This window comes from Equus caballus, chromosome 13 (genome assembly GCF_041296265.1).
Source record: "Equus caballus isolate H_3958 breed thoroughbred chromosome 13, TB-T2T, whole genome shotgun sequence".
NCBI lineage: Eukaryota > Metazoa > Chordata > Mammalia > Perissodactyla > Equidae > Equus > Equus caballus.
In genome coordinates this window covers 42,119,746-42,126,408 of record NC_091696.1, presented here as the reverse complement: position 1 = coordinate 42,126,408, position 6,663 = coordinate 42,119,746, and the positions used below count along the sequence as shown (strand labels likewise).

The 6,663-nt window shown below is 54.1% G+C and overlaps 1 protein-coding gene and 2 non-coding genes across 4 annotated transcripts in view; 2 read left to right on the top strand and 1 right to left on the bottom strand.

The window, feature by feature from the left end:
* The first annotated feature begins 1,327 nt into the window (after window positions 1-1,327).
* MIR193B (microRNA mir-193b) lies at window positions 1,328-1,396 on the top strand. Its single transcript, NR_032928.1, has one exon. It is a non-coding gene; the product is annotated as a microRNA mir-193b (primary transcript).
* A 680-nt stretch (window positions 1,397-2,076) lies between these two features.
* PARN (poly(A)-specific ribonuclease) overlaps window positions 2,077-6,663 on the bottom strand; it is a 242,520-nt gene continuing 237,933 nt past the window's right edge. For both annotated transcript variants that reach the window (XR_011424326.1, XR_011424327.1), the window contains one exon: window positions 2,077-2,553. The gene's annotated coding sequence lies outside the window, so the exon portion shown is untranslated. The remainder of the gene's footprint in view (window positions 2,554-6,663) is intronic.
* Window positions 6,158-6,244, top strand: MIR365-2 (microRNA mir-365-2). Its single transcript, NR_032930.1, has one exon. It is a non-coding gene; the product is annotated as a microRNA mir-365-2 (primary transcript).

Sequence of the window (6,663 nt, the reverse complement as noted above, 5' to 3'; positions counted from 1 at the left end):
GCGCTAGACGCTTGTCTGGGCTGCGATCCGCCGCCGCTGCCGCCCCCCGAGGCGGCGGGGCTGGGCTACCTCCCCAGCCCCCCGCCGTGGCTCCCGAGAGGGGCGTGTTAGGCGAGGAGGTGGGATGGGGGCGAGGCGGCCCCCACCTCCCTCGCGCTTGGGGCCGGGAAATTCACGAGGCGGGAGGAAAGGCAGCCACCCCGCCCCCACCCCGGAAAGCCCGTTCGGGAAACTGACTCGCTGCGTGACCCCGATATCAATGCCGCGCGGAGAGCAGGCCGCCCGCGCGCCCGTCCGCGCCCGCCGCGCCTCGCCGCTCCACGTGCGCCCCGAGCCGCGCTGGCACGGGCAGGGGGCCCGGCGCCAGCCTCCCGGGGCCGGGCGCTGGGGACGTCCGGAAAAGCAGCAGAGGACAGTCCCCAGAGAGTTCCCACCTCCCCGAAGTAAAGTTGGCTGTCCCCTCCCTCCCTCCGAGGAGCAGGCGGCCAGGGCACGTTGGTTTCGGCTTTTGCTGGGCAGGAGTCGAAAGAACTAGATTCCGGGGTGCGGATCGCGGTGTCAGGGCCCGAGACCACACCAAGTTGCTCTGGCAAAAGTTAGGGGGAAAAAAAAGGAAAGGAAAAGGCATTTTGATTTGGAGTGGGGGCGGGGGGGGGGGGGAAGTGGCGCTTCTGGTTTCTCCTGCTTCCAGTCCCCACCGTGGGGAGCGTTGGAATGTGCCGCTCAGATCCTCTGAGGACACATCCATATTTATAATTTATTTTTAGGAGAAGTTGTGAAAAAGGGAGGGGGTTTAAAATGGGGAGAAAAAGTGTGTGTAGGGGGTGGCCTTTCTCGAACCCAGAGGCTAATGGAGCTATTAAGATGGAAATAATTTCCGCCAATCTGGGCAAGTAGCAAATTTGACTTTAATGAGAGACAATTAAGGGCGCAAATAACTCAACTTGAGCTGGATGGGGAGTGGGGGGCGTGGAACGGTACCGGACACCCCCAGGCACTCCGTTTGCGCTTGGCTAAGGAGCATTTTGGGTGCCCAGCGTCTTCCCTGGGAAGACATCAGGCCTGACTGTGGGAGTCGGGGCAAGGGAGGGGAGAGATCCTCCCATAGGGTGAGCAAGTCCACACCCCTCCCTACCCTGAGACCCTGGCTTTGCCGTGAGCTGAACTGTCATCCCTGTAGGAAAGCCCAGTAATGATTCCTTTAATTATCCAGGATTCTCCAAGATCCTGCCTCAGAGGCAGCCCGTCCCGGTGCTGTGAGCTGTGCAGGGGAGTTCTCGAAAGGGTGGACCCGGAATGGGAAAGGAGGTTTTCGAGTCTGTGGTCCCAGAATCGGGGTTTTGAGGGCGAGATGAGTTTATGTTTTATCCAACTGGCCCACAAAGTCCCGCTTTTGGGGTCATTCCAAACAGCGAGGGATTCAGGCCCCAGCAGTCCCTGGAGAGTGAAGGCATAGCTACCCCCGCCCCCCCCCCGGGGCTGCAAGGCTCAAAGTCGGTTGGAGAAACAGGGGGGGGGAGGTTTGCTACTTTTGGTAAAAGTGAAAGGCCATTTGGGGGTGATATTCTTCCATACGTGTGTACAGGGTGTGTGTGTTCTCAGTTTGTTGAACCTGCTATGTTTTCAAGGGCCTCTTTCCTTGGGAGGCCAAAATGAGATGCGAGACGGCGAAAGTACACATTTCTTTTTCTGCCCAGTGGTTTAAGGAGATGTTCTAGCGGACTGGTGTCGTGGGAATGGGTGGCACATGGGTTGTGTCAAAGCATGTGACACCCCCAAAATCAAACACCGCTGAAATCGTGAATCCTGATTGCATTAGGTCTGTCTTTGCATTTGTCAAAGGAGGAACTCTCTTCTTGCTTCCACGTGGAATTGCAATATTTCTTTGCAATTCTTTGCGGTCTCGCTCTAAATCCTTTTATGAGAAAGTCTGGATAGGTGTTCACAGGGAATTTTCTAAGGGAAGGATGTTGGGGGGCCAGTGCCCCTCCCAGAACATTAACCTTATTAAGTTGTATTAATTTACACACACACACACCCTGCCCTCCGGTTTTAACCTATCTAGACATCCACATACCTTAAGTTTATTTATTTGCAAACCAAGATTTCAACTAATTGTTCACCGCAGAAAATAGAAAAGCCAGCTGTACCTGCGAAACTTGTGAACACAGAGCCCTTGATATAAGATTCAGTGTTTAAAAGACATGGCACATGTACCCACAGATGACATTGGTGCTCCCGAATCCTTGGCAAAAACAGTTCTTGACTTCCAGAATTCTCTCTCTTTGTTATGGGTCACGATGAAACAGCACAATTTTCAGGAGTCCACAATTCCAGCGTGGCGAGGGGCGATTGTCACGTTGTGAAATAAATTGTTTGCCTTTTGCTGAATCGTCACCCCATGATAGCACCCGAGAGCTGACTGTCAGCTTCTATTTGCTTTGCTAAAGAAGGATATCTCACCAAATTAGCCTTTAATGATACTTCTCCAAATGGGGTGTCTTACGTGAATTAACGAGGCCGGAACGCTGAATGTTGCACTGAGATTCGGAGCTGTAATCGAGGCGGTGAAGCTCTATGTTAAAATTACGGAATTGTTAAGTGTGGAAAATCAGACAGAATTTAGTGCTGTAACGCATGCAAGCATTCGCAACAGTACAGGCATTTCTTATATTCAGCCCTCTGAAACCGTGCATGTAAATATGAATACATTTAGCAAACTTCCCCCCCCCCCCACCGAGTCTGGAAACAGGCAAAGTAGTATGGGGAAGAGATTATAAATCAGTACTTTGCAGTGAGAAGTCGTCATTAATTCGGCAGAGAATCACAGCCTCCTTTTATATTCTCCCCACCACCCCCCAACCAATAAGGAAAAAAACCCCAACTCAACGTGGAACTGCTAAATACACTGAATACATTCGGGCTTTTCTCCTTTCGCCTGTGTGTGAAATTTCATTAAGCAGTTGCTATTTTTTCCCTCCAAAGAAGTGGGGATTTAGGAAAAAAAAAATAGCAACTTTGAATTTAGTTCTTTATGATACACAAGCCATGGGGAAAAAATGTTTTGATCAAAAAGCCTGGGGAAAATATTTAGAGGTGAGACTGCAATGAAACTAATACTTCCTTAAAAATAAAACATGCGTTTGTGACTCAAACCAATGAGAGTTGGAAAAGTCCCTACAAGGGAGCACTCCCTCTATTTCTAGCTTCCCAGCACAACCTCTCCTCCCCCCACCTTATATTAAGAACAGAAAAGAGAGTCTTGCCGGATAAACGTACACTTCCTAGCAGGAGATCTGCTCCCCCTGGTTTAATTGGGATTGAGGAGTAAATACGGCTATTTTAGGCAGGAGGATAGAAATTAGTTTGATGAAGAGTAAAGCGAACTCATGCCTTAGAATCACTTGCCAGAAAAGAAGTGTATACACAAACAGAATAAAACATTGTTGATCAGAGTTCATTTCAGCTAGAAGTTTCTTTCCTGCCCAGCGTCCCAAACTCGGGAAAATGTAAAAAGTTCTTTTGGCTTCTTGTATTTGGAGCAAGGTGAAAATAAACCCCCAGGAAAAACACAGACACAAACATGATAGAAACGACCCGAGACTTTTCAGGCCTACTGGCCACGCAGGCTTTTTGGACAAAAGCGTGGATGTTGGAGAGAGTTTGGAAGGAACGGACTTTGGGGTCCCTTCGTCCCCCGGAGCTCCCCAGCCCTCCTCGTGGTCTCTTTTCAAAGCAGCCACTCATGGGATGCTGTGTTCTCAGGGTCCTTGGTTGTAGGGGGCATGAGCACAGATTTACAAAGCTTTAAGGTTTCTGATTTTACCTCATCTTCCTTATAGAAAACATCTGAGCTTAAGGAACCACAGAGCAAACTTTCTCAGTGCCCCTGCATGGCTACACCACCACGTGAAAGAGAGACACACCTAGAAAATCAAAACTGGTGTTGGTGTCACAAGAAAGCCATTTAAAAAATGCGTTGGGGAGAGGGGGGCCGATTTCGCCTTTCCTGGACGAATTGGCCCCGGCAGGGAAAGGAGTGCTGGCTGCAGCTGGAAGTTCGCTGTGCGGCCTGGGGTGGAACTTTCTCGGAGACGTGCAGAGAACTGGGCTCTGTCGGGATCATGCATGAGATCGGCACCCAGGCCTGTTGACATCTCTGCCAGAGACAGCCTGGACCGCTGCCAGCCCAGGCCTGAACGTGGCCTTAGAGCCACCCCCACAGCCCCAACAAGCCCCAGACAGGTGCCCAAGGGTCTCTCCTCCTGGAGCCCGGCCCACAGCATGTCTTGGCTAGAAGGGGGATGTTTGGCTCCCGTGGCAGCCTCCCCAGAGACGCGGCAGGGTTTACTATCCCGGTTACCCTGTGGGCTCTGGTGAGGAGGAACCCCACTTTGCTAAGCAGTGCCTCCCAGATGCTCCGAGGGAGACAGATGTGGCCGTCCTGCGAGCTCAGAGCAGATCCGCCTGTGCAAGGGCAGATGTGAGTCTAGAAGGCTCTGGAGCAGAGCTGTACATTTGCAGCCCAGGCTAGAGCTCTCTCCGCTCTCCAACAACAGGGCTGCGATCCCTCCTTTTGGGATGGGCCGAGGGGGCGTGGCCCGGGGCCAGCAACAGAGCACGTACACATCGGAGCTCCCGTGTGCAACACCCCTGAGTGTGTCTGCGCCTCTTTCCAGCCAGCGGGGCTCCCACCCACCCAGCCAGGGAGCTGAGCCCTCTTCTGTCATCAGGCAGTGAGGAAAACCAGGGCCAGGAGGGCAGGGGTGCAGCCTTGAAGTGGGAGAAGGCATGGAGGCCATCAGAGGGCCTGCTGGGCAGATGAGGGGACCTGCATCCGAGCCACCCTGGGGGGCGGCCGGAGAGAGGACGGGGTGGGCATTCGGGGTAGCATGCAGCCAGCAGCCGGCTCTGCCCCAGCCCCAGAATGTGCCCGCTCAGGGAAGCTGCGCCCAGCCCTGAGTCAGCCGATCCCACGGGACTCCCACTTGGCCCCAATAACTGGACTCCAGGCCACCAGAACGCCTCGTGGGTTCCTGATTGTATCAGAATGGCATTAAAAGGTCCAGACCGGGCACTCGTAGGCCATGCCATATTTAGCCTCAGGTTCACCCGGAGAATATTTTAGGTGCTGCTTGAAAGAGGAGATCTCGGCCCATTGCCGGCTGTCACATGGCGAGTGTAGACTCGCTCCCTCGCAGGCCTGGTGGAGGTGGCTGGGTGCTCACTGGCACAGATGCCCGCAGTCCCTGCCAGAGCTTTGGGGCCATGAGACAGGTGCCAAGGAGCCAGCGAGTGCCTGGGTAGCCGGTTCTGTGCCGGGAAGGCTGTTCGCCCCGTTTTCGTCCTGACGGCGATAAGCTCGCTCCATTCACAGGACTCACAGAGGCTGTTTCAGGCCCTCTCTCCTCTCGATGGCCCAGTGCGATATGCCAGCTTGCTGAGTGAGCAGCTTCCTCCTCCGGTGTCAGCAACTGCGGAGGGGTTAACCCTTTCAAGGCCCGGGGTGCTGGCTGGCATGGGGGTCCCGCCTCCAGGGCCCTTGAAGGCCACATGCCAGGGGGAGCCACTGCCCTGGATGCCTTAATCCTCCATCGTTAGTGGCCGGACCAGAGAGAGGGCACCCTGGACCTTAACCGTGATTTCCTCCTTTGGCCCCAGCAGCAGCACTAACCACCAGGCTGCCCTACCCAAACCTTCGCCCTTCAGCCGTGGAAACAGCTGCTTGCTTTGCAGATACTTTCCCCTGGGTTTCCAGGTTCATTAACTTTCCTGCATTCCGGAGGAGGAGGTATTGATGGATTCCGGGTCCCCTTAGATCATTAATGAGAGTTCGGAATCATCGTTCGGGGTCTTGGGGAAATGTCCCAGGTCCCTAAGAGTTGCCTGGTGTTAGGGAATCAGCCTTGGAAGCTGGTTTTCCAGGTCTTGGTTGTCTTGGCACAGCGGAGGCGGCCGTATCAAAGCCACTGTGTGGAGACACATTGAGCCAATGATCAGCCAGTAATTCTCAGCCTTGGGGGAGCCTGGTGGGGCCGCCATACACTGTGATAGCATTGCTTGGTTTAAAGGTTCCTCTAACTTTGCGCACTTTTTCCTTTTTAGTTTTGGCTCTTGGGACTCTGAGAGCCACCCCTTCCTGCCCGGCTGGCTCGTTACCGCAGGGAAAATGAGGGACTTTTGGGGGCAGATGTGTTTCCATTCCACTATCATAATGCCCCTAAAAATCCTTATTGCTCTTGCAGTATTCTTCGGGGGTCCCTGGGCCAGCCGGGCGCGCGGGGAAGACGGCAGCTCTGAGTGCCTCCAGCAACTAGAAGAAGAGAGAAAGAAGTTCCCCCACATTCTCCCTTCTGGTCCCGGGTCCATCTCCCCTCAGAGCTCAGAACTGTTCACTGCCCGAAAAGTAAAAAGACACCATCCACAGACACTGGTGGCTCAACATGCCTTTTGCCCTCCGGGGGCAGAATGCTGGAGATCAGGCCTGGGAACAGCAGGGCAGCTGTGGCTGCTGTCAGCGTTTGCTCTGGGGGTTTGTCGGGGGAGGTGGGGAAAGTGGAACAAGTGTTACCTGTTTGACGAGGCAGGTGTATTTCACCGTTCAGCCTGGTCCTTCCAGTGGGGCCTCTGGGATCCTCACCTTGGCAGGGGGCCCTGGGCAGT